The 11,975-nt window shown below is 40.8% G+C and overlaps 1 protein-coding gene across 1 annotated transcript in view; it reads left to right on the top strand.

Moving 5' to 3' along the window:
- Positions 1 to 11,975, top strand: part of NT5C2 (5'-nucleotidase, cytosolic II) — a 78,853-nt gene that overhangs the window by 413 nt on the left and 66,465 nt on the right. The gene's annotated exons all lie outside the window — the stretch shown is intronic.

The raw sequence follows: 11,975 nt of genomic DNA, 5'->3' as shown, positions 1-11,975 counted from the left end.
TAGGGAGTGTCCGAGGGCAGGACCCCCCCCCCCCCCCCCCCCCCCCCCCCCCGCGCGGCCCGCCCCTCCCGGCAGGCCACCCCCCCCCTCGCGCGGGCAGCGCCTCAGGGCAGGACCCCCCCTCGGGCCGGCAGCGCCCCAGGGCAGGACCCCCTCAGGTTCCCCCCCTTGCGCGGGCAGCACCCCCTGCTGTCCTGGGGGTGCCCCCTTTTGCCCCAGTCGAGCTGCTCCCTTGAGCTATCGCTGAGGAGATCCTTGCTCCCCATGGGTGACTGGGGGGTTCTCTTCAGGGTGGCTACTGAGTGGTGCCCCCCACCTCAGGAGAGGTGCCCCCTTTCCCGGGCAGTGACTGGCTAGAGACCAGCTTGAGGACCTTCTCCCCCCCCCCCAAATCGAGGTGGCCCCGGAGGCACTCTTCCCTGCATCCTCCAGGCTCACCCTGGCTTCTGGGTGGAGAGTGGGCCCCTTGGCTGAGCTGGGCGAACCCCCTGTGGTTTAATTCCTCTCATGGATGTTGTGCTGAGCACCCCAGCAAACCAAACCGCGGCTGGACAATTCATCCTCGCTTCGTCCTGGGGCTGGGGCTTGAGAGGGTGATGCCCTGTATAGAGGAAAGCAATTTGCCTGGCAGGATGGGAAGTATTTTCAGGGTAGCCTTGCATCAGCAGTCGGTTCAGTGTCTCGCTTTATTTGAACTGAGTTGGCCGTGGCAAATGGGTCTGTGTCAGGCTTGAACTGATAACCGAGAGGGGACAGGTGGGAACCAAATAAAAATCAGGTTTGCTCTCCTTTACTTGAGCCTTTTTTTAATGCCGCTACTTCTGGCAATGTTGTGTTGCAAAATGTACACCAGGGAAACAGTTCTGCGTTAGCTACTGATATACTAAGGGATTTAATAGGTCCCGTCCATGTCTCTCTTATCTGGTTCAGGCTGTTATAAAAATGTGTAGATGATGAGATCCTCCAAAGGTGTTTACATTTAATTGGTTCTAATATGGATGCTCCAGGATGGTACTTGGCCTGTTCATTCTGGGTTTCATGTTCATGACTATGTAAAAATGGCACCTTCTTTCTTAACCCCATGTGAAGTGAAAAATATATCTTGTCATTAACTAAAATATATTTTGCTGCTTCTTACACCTGTTAGCTCTGGGAGAGGGAGCTGTGTTCTATTCTGGGTCATGTATTATCATGCTCATCTTACTAGAATTGTTATCTAAGGGCCTGATCCTTCAAATACTTATTCACATTACTCATATGAGTAATGTTAAATGTGTATAAATGTTTGCAGGGTTAGGGCATATGTTCTGATTTTCAGGATCTTTGTTGTTTGTGATATTGTAAGCCAGAAAGAGAATGTAGCTTGATTTTTTTTTTTTTTTGACTTCCATATTGAGTTTGCAGTGGTGGCAGTTAGAAAAAACGTACACATACTGTATTTTCAGCTTGTCCACTGAGCACTTTTGCTCTGGAAATCTTTGAGAAACAATCCTAATAGTCATGTTCTAGAGCAGAACTCCATTGTAGCTAGTCTCGAGGTCAAAAGATCAGTTGGGAACTTATAACAAAAGTTGGAGTTGTCCAAGCATAGATGTAGTTCTGTTATACTACAATACAACTTTTATTTGTATACTATCATCTAAATAAACTGTATTCCAAAATACTCCATGGAGTTGCATACAATTACAAAGATAAACAGTGCTGAAAAATGTTGAGAGTGAGAGAAACATTTTCAGTTGAGGTTTGAGATCAGAAATTGTGCTAATATATTTGCTTTTCTAGCATTACTATTATAAAGCATTTGCTAAAAATCACTTTGAGTTGAAATTTGTCAGGCAGCTTTTCAGTTTAAAAGCAATTTTTTAAAATAAAGCTTGTTTAAATAAAGTGTGAAGGATGCCTCCAAATTTAGGATTCAACTCAGATTTAGGTTTTGGAAAAATAAGCTTTATAAAACCTAAAACCAGTAGAAATATTTACACTGGGCTATTTTCAAACTTCAACTTAAAGTTTTCTTTAAAAAAAAAAAAGTCTCCCTTAATGTTTGGAACCTGAACATTGAAGCATTATGCTCTTTGGGGAAAACCTCAAAAGTAACCTTTATTTTAAAAAATGAGAAGAAACAAAAGTGGAAATGTCTGTGTTGAGAGAAATGAAGTGTATTGGGGGGAGACAATCTCAAATAAGATGGAAAAGGAAATGTGGGCTTGTTTAAATATGATTTTTAATCTGATTAATAAAATGTAGTTTGTAATAGAAACTATTGTCTAGGGAAGAGATGGCTCAGGGGATTGGTTATAGTGGTAGCTCTCAACCTTCCAGATTACTGTACCCCTTTCCGGGGTCTAATTTGTCTTGCGTACCCCCAACTTTTACCTCACTTAAAAACTACTTGCTTTCAAAATCAGACATAAAAATGCAAAAGTGTCACAGCACACGATTACTGAAAAATTGCTTACTTTCTCACTGTTACCATATAATTATAAAATAAATGGATTGGAATATAAATATTGTACTTACATTTCAGTGTATAGTATATAGAGCAGTATAGACAAGTCATTGTTTGAAATTTTAATTTGTACTGACTTCGCTAGTGCTTTTTATGTAGCCTGTTGTAAAACTAGGCAAATATCGACATGAGTTGATGTACCCCCTGGAAGACCTCTGTGTACCCCCCAAAGGGTACAGCACTCCTTCCTGATATCCTACATAGGTAGAATCAGATTGATGATGTGCAATGGGAGCTAAACAGCCTAGTCAGTTCTGCAGACTTGGATCATAGAGTGCTGTGGGACGTGGGTGATCTGATACAGCAGAGCCTACTGCTACGTGGCCATTGGTTTAAAATCTAGCAGAGCTATGTAATGACCCAAAGCTGTTATCATCTGGCAGCTGTTTGGCCTTCTGGGAAGTGAATGATGAGTGGTTTTAGCCCAATTTCTCATGGAAAGTTCCACATCCTAACAGGCTCCCTGCTTGGCTGTCTTAAAGAGAACAAGGATTGAATGGGCTTTGGGACTGATCTCCTGTCACACTCCTCAATGTCTTCACTCTCTGTTAGATCTGAGACACATCAGTAAGTTAGCGTTGGGGAGTTTCCACTTTGTCTGCCCTGTATCTGTTTTCCCCCCAATTTGTGGTGGAGTGAATCGTCAGCATAAAGCTCACTTTAAAACTACTTGAATTACTGGCATCTTTTAAGAAGGCCAAAGTATTAGTCTTTGATAATTGGCTACTCTGTGTCTAGGCATAACTTGTTCTTTGGATATCTCCATATTATGAATTTTAATGTAAATTTTTCTAAGTGTAAAAGACCCACTCTGTGCTACTGAAAAAAACATTATTATGCATTATGGCTAAGAGCCAAGTATTAGTGGTTTGTATTATTTTAATGTTATGGATAACCATTCATTGGAATGATTCCTAAAATGTTAGGCTATGTCCTGCCAATAGAGAGCACTCAACACAAGTTTATTTTTCTTTTCCTTTATTACCACAAAGGAAGTTCAGAATGTACAATAAATAGAACTGATGCAATATCTGCAAAAAGTTCAGTGTTGTTATTTAAGGTGGCTGCCATGAGCAATTTATTATCTAAATATGGCTAAATTAGAGTAACCACTCTGCCCCAAACTCCTCACTTTGAGACTGTATGTTGAAGTGTCAGACCGGTGCTATGAAAAACATTTTAGCATTTACAGTATCTAAGCACAACGGGCTAAGTTAAGGACTGTACATATATGGGCAATGATATCTTGCCTCAGATGATGGGGGGGGGGGGTAAGACAGGAGTCATTCTGCCCATCTGAGAAGCGCCATAATCCCTTAAATATAGACAGTCTTATGACTACCATATTATGTAGTAGAATGTATAACTCTATAATACATTCCATAGTATTTCCTGTGCATTGTCCTAAGTATTAGTTCCCTGACACTTAGCCACTGCACCCACTTATTTAAGTATAGTACTGAATATCTCTGTGCCTGGGCAAAGCCTTCCACTGCTATGTCACTTGTTAAAATCTGTCATAGATTGGCAGTGACTAAAAGTTCTTGCTAGTTGGCAATCTTAGTCAAGTTTCTTCTACATACGTACATCTGTTGCAAAACTCATGGTCACAATTGCTGATATGTAACATAAGAATGGCCCTGCTGGGTCAGACCAAAGGTCCATCTAGCCTAATATCCTGTCTTCCGACAGTGGCCAGTGCCAGGTGCCCCAGAGGGAATGAACAGAACAGGTAATCATCTAGTGAGCCATCCCCTGTCGCTCATTCCCAGCTTCTGGCGAACAGAGGCTAGGGACACCATTCTTGCCCATCCTGGCTAATAGCCATTGATGGACCTATCCTTCATGAGTTTTTGAATCCTATTAGTGCTTGGCCTTCACAACATCCTCTGGCAAGGAGTTCCACAGGTTGATTGTGCGTTGTGTGAAGAAATACTTCCTTTTTTGGTAGAGACCAAGGCCTAAATGGGCCATTAATCCCTTCTCCCCTATATTTGTTTATACGGTGCTGCTGATGCACACCTAGGCCATTAAAATTAAAGGTCCTTGTCTTGTGGATCTTATCAGCTAGATCAGACTTAACACAGCAAAGATACGAATAAACAAAGGTGGAGGAAGAGATATGGGGGAATGAAGGTTACAGTAGTGAAATATTGGTAGATGTAATATTGCTATTTCCGCATCTTGTTTCGGTTTTTAAATCAAACATATGAATGTTTGAACATAGCATCTCTAACTTGGGGTGGGAGTCAGGTAGAAGGCAAAGGCACAAGCTTTGAAGAGCCCTGAAGATATTCTTTCCAGAACCAGCATGAAGCACTTGGGTCTAGTGTGTGGATTCTTGCACTAATACTGCCTGTGCTGTACCCATTCTGTGGCTAAACAGATAACTTCAGCCTCCAAAACTGCCAATCTGGCTCCTTTCACCAGTACAAATTCATTTGAAAAAAGAGAAGGGGGTGAGGTGTTCCATTGTGCCCAGCTGTGTCCCGAAGTCATTTCACAAACCAGGTCTAATTTAGTTATCTAACCACAGGAATAATATTTACAGCTCCCAGTTATGCTCAGAATGTTTCAAAACAAAGACTTCTTATACCGAGTGTGTACTTAATAGGCAGATTGTAGGGTTGGCCTGGGGAAAAGGAAAAAATACGGATGTAGCTTTCCTTAGGCGCTCCTACAGACTGCTGTGAAATAGTCTCATTTGTCACTGTTTGCTTAAGAAAGCAAAAAGAGCAGGCCCTTGAATTAGGTGGCTTTGGCCCAGATGTTTGTAGCTCTCCACACTGACATCTGTGTAATGGGTGGAACACTTTATATATGAAAACATTCCTAGAGGGTTTAATGAAGTGGGAAAAAAATTGAACCCTCAAGTGAAGACACACTGTGAAAGTGCTCTCCATAGTAATCACAGTGAGGTAATTGATCTCTCCAGCTCCATTAATGACTAACAAAAATAACTCAGTTTTGCGTCAGTTTTTTAAATATTAAGAGTTGGAGGTATCCGAGGGAGATAAACTCAACTGATAGTTTAGGATATATCATAATCCCTAAACACAGGTGAGTCTAGCTGGTGTGTTCTGGGTTGACTCAGCGAACCAGCCCCAGAAGTTCCCAGGGAAAGGGGGCAGAGCAGATCATGTGACAGTCCAGCCCACCGCTGACTGAAAAAACAGGTCAGAAAATAAATTAATGGTGCTTGCTTTATCTATAAAAACAAAATGCTGTAACTGCAGCTAAACACAGATATGAATGTCACATTACCTGTTTCCTCATCTTCCTGCTTGTTCAACTGATAGGTCAGTGTGGCTTTCTTATCACATGTAAAGTGCTGCAGGGTTACCAGATTGGACTGAGCAATTAAGGCTAGAACACAGTTCAGGAGATGTATTTTATTTAAATTCACTGTTAGCATATATTGAATGATAAATAAGATACATAGATATTTTAATGAGTCACCCTTCATTTGGGGAGAGGGTGGATGAGACTCCCATAAAGTCTTCTAGTAAAACCAGGAAAGACCAGAGGTGGCATTTTGATATTTCTTAGGTAAAATACAAACAGAAGAAAAATCATTTTAAATACAAAATTAACTTGACAGTGCAGATCTCAGGATTATTTGATCAGCTTGGGATGCTGACCACTGTATATACATGAAGGCTGCTCTTTGCATAGTACATGTTAAAAGATATTGCAGTCATTTATAGAGCTTATTACTAAAGAGCAGCCACATGAAAGTGTAGGGAGGTGTCCTGTATTTTTTCCGTGACTGAGTTGGTGTATAACAAAAGCTGTAGCATAGAAAAGTAAAATTCAGCCTGTTTACCAGATGACTGATGGATAGCTAATATAACACCCATTTTAAAAAAAAGGCTCCTGAGATGATCCTGGCAGTTACAGGCTGGTAAGTTTAACTTCAGTACCAGGCAGATTGTTTGAAAGAACAGAATTCTCCAGGATGGATTTGATTTAAATCACTAGTCAGGAAGACTCAATTTAATCATGGAATTTTACATAAAAGTTCATTCTTATTGGTTGTTATAACCTTAATACATATTCTTCACAACTCAGAGATAGATGTAGGTTTCATTTTTAGAAGGTACACACTATACGTTTTTAAACAGTGATTTATTTTGAAAACTTTTCAGATTAGTTTTACAGTTATATCAGAAAATGAATGATTGGTTATTTTATTTACCAAAGGTAACTGAAGCAGATATTTATGAAGTCATTGGGAGGTGAACTATCTCCAATTCAACAGGTTAATCATTAATATTTGGAGGATATTCTTGCCATGCTGTGTTAGGAGGAGAACATCACCAGACAGACATTTAAATTGTTTTATTTAACTAAAACAACGTTAAGTATTCTGGATTTTTTTTCTTCAACAGCAAACATATAATATTTTAACAAAACAAGCATATGAATTTTTGAATTTAGTTAAACATTCAAGTTTTTTTAAATCAGGTTTGTTTTTGTTAAAATTGTTTTTAACTAAAATAGTTAAATGAAATATTTAAAAGCAAAAAAACAAAAATTAAATTGACTATGTCAGCCTGGTCAACATGAGAAACTTAAAATATTGGCTTCTGCAGCTAACTTAGTTGTCTTCACCTTCATTTTCCTGTTTGTTCATAATCTGGAAAAGAAAAACAAGCTTTCCTACTTTTTTGGGTCCCAAATGATTTCTCAATTTGGAATGAATTAGTCCAAAGGAAGAAAATATTCTTTCTACACCGACAGAAAAAGCTACTGCTGTTAAAAGTGAGATTATCACTTCAACAGTCTCTGAATCCAAGTGCTTAAGTGACTTCCACTAGTTCACTGGTGTGACTTTCTTTAAAACATCATCAGTAAACATATATTTCTTGAATGGTTCACCCTTATCTCTGAAGTTTATTATAGTTGGCATTAAGGAGAGATGGTTGTTGGATGTCCATGTCATAGCCAACTCCCCTTCTTCAGCAGTTAAGGTTTGGCCCTGGTACCAAGTATTGAGAATATTTGCAAGAAAATGAGCTGGAGATAGTGCTTGTCCCATTTTTTTTTAAAATGCTTGTAATTTAACTCTGTCATTGCATATTTCTCTTTTCAAGATCTCACTCAGTTCCTTTCAAATTTCAACAGTGTCAGCAATAAAAAAGCTATTTCCCTGCATTTTGTTCAAGGCTACAGAAATAGGCTTCAGGGTACGCAGCATGTGTTCAACATTTCTCTTAAGCCCAATGTTGAGAACTTTGGCTGTGACAGTGCCATCTATTTTTTCACGATTTTGTTCACAAATTGTCATCAGATTAGGCCAGTTCTTGATATAGTGCTCAAATCAGTCCACTACTGAGTTCCATCACACATCTTGTGGGAGAGTTAGCTTGGTTCCTCCCACTTTTTTCAGAGCAGCTGCTGCAAAGTGGTTGTTACAGAAGTATTTTGCAATTTCAACAACATTAGCCTTTATTTCTGGAACACTGAAGTCTTTGGCTAGGAGGTGCATCAAATGAGCACTGCAACTGTATGTTATTAGCTGAGGACTCTCTTCTAAATAATTTCTTCTCATCTTGGATACATTTGCAGCATTGTCTGTGAGCAAGCTGCATACTAGACATTTGAATCTCTCCCCCCCCCCCGTTTGTTATAGCTTTTACTGCTACTTCTTGTAAGTATTCCGCGGTGTGTGCATTTCCTGATGTGTCAATTGTTTCTGTAAGGAAGACATTCCCTCCTTCTGTTGTCACACAAGCACATACATCAGGATCATTGTGGACGTTGCTCCACCCATCAAGACTCAGGTTAACAATTTTACCCTTTAGATCCTTTGCACGCTGCTCAATTTCTCTTTGATACACTTTATCCAGTAATTTGCCTGCAACATCTGCTCTGTTGGGTGGACTGTATCCTGGTCTTAATGACTGAACCATGTTACTGAAGTGTGGGTTCTCAATCATACAGAAAGGAGAGTTTGTTGCATAAACAAACCGGGCAATTTTTTTCATCAATTACCTCTTTTTGTAAGCTGCTGGTTCTTATCACAAACCTCTCTATGGTTGTTTCTGGATGATGGAGATTTTTTCTTCTTTTTGCTACAGGTGATATATATACTGTGGCTATGTGAGATACATGATGTGACTGAAACACTATCATTGGCAGATAACTCTGAAACTATAGAAAATGATGGTGATCTTGAAGGTGGATAGTCTTCAGAATCCTGTATGTTGATGATGGATTCTCCTAAAGAAAATAAGTCAATGCAGTTATTTAATTATTATTACCATACTGCGCATTTAGTATTACTCATTGCATTCACTGACACTCAGTACTACTTTAAAGGTGAAATTGTAAAAGGAAGATCTGCCTATTTCAGCTATTCATTTTTTATCACAACTGCATCTAAAATGATAGTACCATAGAGTAACAACTATATTTTTTGCTCAAACATGAGAATTCAGGAATAGTCCAGAAGGAAGACAGGCAGTCCTTAAGAAAGAAGTATGAAATAAAAAAAGTTCACCAACCTGAAGATCTTGCATGTTCAGACATGTTCCTTTCATCATCTTCACCGCAGCTTCCTCCTGAGAAAGAACATGTCTCATGATGATTTATTCGGGCAACCAGGCCTTGCATTTCTTTGTTGCACTGTTTGCATGTTGCACTGTTTGCATTTTGCACGCATGCCTGTCTTACCCACTGTTAGAGGAACTTCATTAAAATATTCCCAAACTGGGTCTCTTTTATGGCCTGCTGCCATCATAGGTTTTCCCTTCTAGTGAGAGAATGGTATGGTAGATCTCAAGTCAATGAAGGCTACCCTCAGAAAGACCTCAAGACTTCTGGAATATGCTGCTCAAACAATTTCACTTTTGTTTCTACTGCCTGTCCCTCCCTTCTCACATTTATCTCTAGACTTCTTCTCCTTGTCCAGATCTATTCCGCCCCCTCTTCTATTCATTGAACTTTTTGAAACTTTGCAGTTTGAGAGAGGTAAGGGATTGATTCTGTGTACACAAATTTGCAGAGGGACAGTAGGGTTGAGGTCTGTTATTTCTCACCTCTATATATTATTTATTTAAAAACATTTTTGCTGTTAACAAGCTAGGGTTACCATATTTAAAAAATAAAAAAGAGGACACTTCACGGGCCCTGGCCCCGCCCCTTTCCCACTCCCGCCCCAACTCCGCCCATTCCCCGCCCCTTCCCCAAAGTCCCCGCCCTAACCCCCCCTCCTCCCTCCCAGCCACGCGAAAAGGGCTGCCTGAGCGCTACCGGCTTCACGGTTTGCCGGGCAGCCCCCAGACCCTGCGCCCCCGGCCGGCGCTTCCCCAGCGCAGCTGGAGCCCGGGAGGGGAAGTGCCCGGCCGGTATTTTTCCCGGACATGTTTGGCTTTTTGGCAATTCCCCCCGGACAGGGGTTTGATTACCAAAAAGCCGGACATGTCCGGGAAAAAACGGACGTATGGTAACCCTATAACAAGCATGTTATCTCTGGAGACGCACATCCATAGTTTGAGAACTGCAAAACTAAGCATCTCTGATGGTATTTTCTAGACTGAGCACTGAGTCCCATTGGGTAGATAGAAAGATTAACCAAATGATCTATACAGAAGTCCCTGGAGCCCCATAAGATTGCGTCCCTAATCCATGAACTACTGGAACTCATTTACAAAACTTTTCTTAGACATTACATGAATATATTGTCTCATACTATAGAATTAGAATTTATAATCCCTATTCCATGATGAGATAGTTTTAATTAAGATACATTATAGCTCAAAGATATCTTTAGATAAGTTTTTTCCTCAAAAAGCATTTTATCAAAAAAATCGGATTTAAATAAAATCCGATTTTTTTATTAAAAAAAAAAAAGCATTGATTTTTATCCACCCTGCCTAGAGCATATATTTTAGAAAAACTTGTAGTCATGTTTTAAAAATAGTCAGTGATGGAGAATCCACAGCAACCCCTAGCAAATTGTTCCAGTGGTTAATTACTCTCATCATTAAAAATTTACACCTGATTTCCAGTCTGAATTTGTTTAGCTTCAACGTCTACTCACTGGATTGTGTTATACCTTTCTCTGCTAGATTGAAGAGCTTATTATCAAATATTTATTCCCCATGTAGATTCTTATAAACTGTAATCAAGTCACCCCTTGACCTTTTCTTTGTTACGCTAAATAGATTGAGCTCCTTGAGTCTATCACTGTAAAACGTGTTTTCTAATCCTTTAGTCATTCTCTTCTCTGAATCCTCTCCAATTTATCAGCATCCTTCTTGAGTTGTGGACACTGGAACTGGACACCTTATTCCAGTAGTGGTCACACCAGGGCCTCATAGAGAGGTAAAATAATGTCTCTACTCTTACGCAGGGTTCCCTTGTTTATGCATCCCAGGATTGTATTAGCTCTTAATAGAAGGAGTCTTAATAGAGTGAGTAGAATAGGTGCAATATTGAGGGCTCTGACTAAGTCTTGTATTGTACAATACTCATTCATTTACAATGAGCGGAAGCTTTTTGTGCACTTTGAGATTCCCCAAAAGCAACCTTTTGTCCATACACCGAGATTGTATTAACAACTTCAAAGCATTGTCTTGGTTTTGTGGTCAATTAGTATCATTGTAGAGGGCAGGAGTCCCCTTTATTCATAGATTAGAAAGCCAGAAGGGACCATTGTGATCAATTAGCCTGATTAACACAGGTCATAGCACTTCCCTGTTTCATTCCTATTTGAACTAAAGCATATCTTTAGAAAAACATCCAATCTTGAGTAACAAAATTCCAGTGATGGAGAGTCCACCGCAACCTGTGGTAAGTTGTTCCAATGGTTAATTACCCTCACTATTAGAAATTTGCACCTTATTTCTAGTCTGAATTTGTTTTGCTTCAGCTTTCAGCCATTGAATCTTATTATACCATTGTCTTGTAGACTGAAGAGCCCTCTATTATCAAATTTCTGTTCCCCATGTAGGTACTTATGGATTGTGATCAAGTCACCCCTTAACCTTCTCTTTGTTAAGATAAACAGATCGAGCTTCTTACATTTTTCATTATAAGGTACACCTCTACCCCTATATAACGCGACCCGATATAACACGAATTCAGATATAACGCGGTAAAGCAGCGCTGTGGGGGGCGGGGCTGCGCGCTCCGGCAGATCAGCGTGTCTGGCTCCGACACGCTGCTCTGAGTGGCATGTTAAGGGTGCCAGGCAGGGGCCGAGGGGTTGGATAAGGGGCAGAGGGTCTCAGGGGGCGGTCAGCGGACAGGGAGCAGGGGGATTGGATGGTTCAGAGGTTCTGGGGGTGGTGGTCAGGGGACGGGGAACGGGGACGTTGGATAGGGCGTGGGAGTCCTGGGGGTGATTAGGGACGGGGGGGGGGGTCTCTGGAGGGGGCAGTCAGGGGACAAGGATCGGGGGACTTAGATGGGGGTGGGGTCTTGGGAGGGGTGGTTAGGGGCGTGGGTCTCGGGGGGG

Source organism: Terrapene carolina, unplaced genomic scaffold (assembly GCF_002925995.2).
Source record: "Terrapene carolina triunguis isolate 2854851 unplaced genomic scaffold, T_m_triunguis-2.0 Scaffold95, whole genome shotgun sequence".
NCBI lineage: Eukaryota > Metazoa > Chordata > Testudines > Emydidae > Terrapene > Terrapene triunguis.
This window is presented reverse-complemented; position numbering and strand designations above follow the sequence as displayed.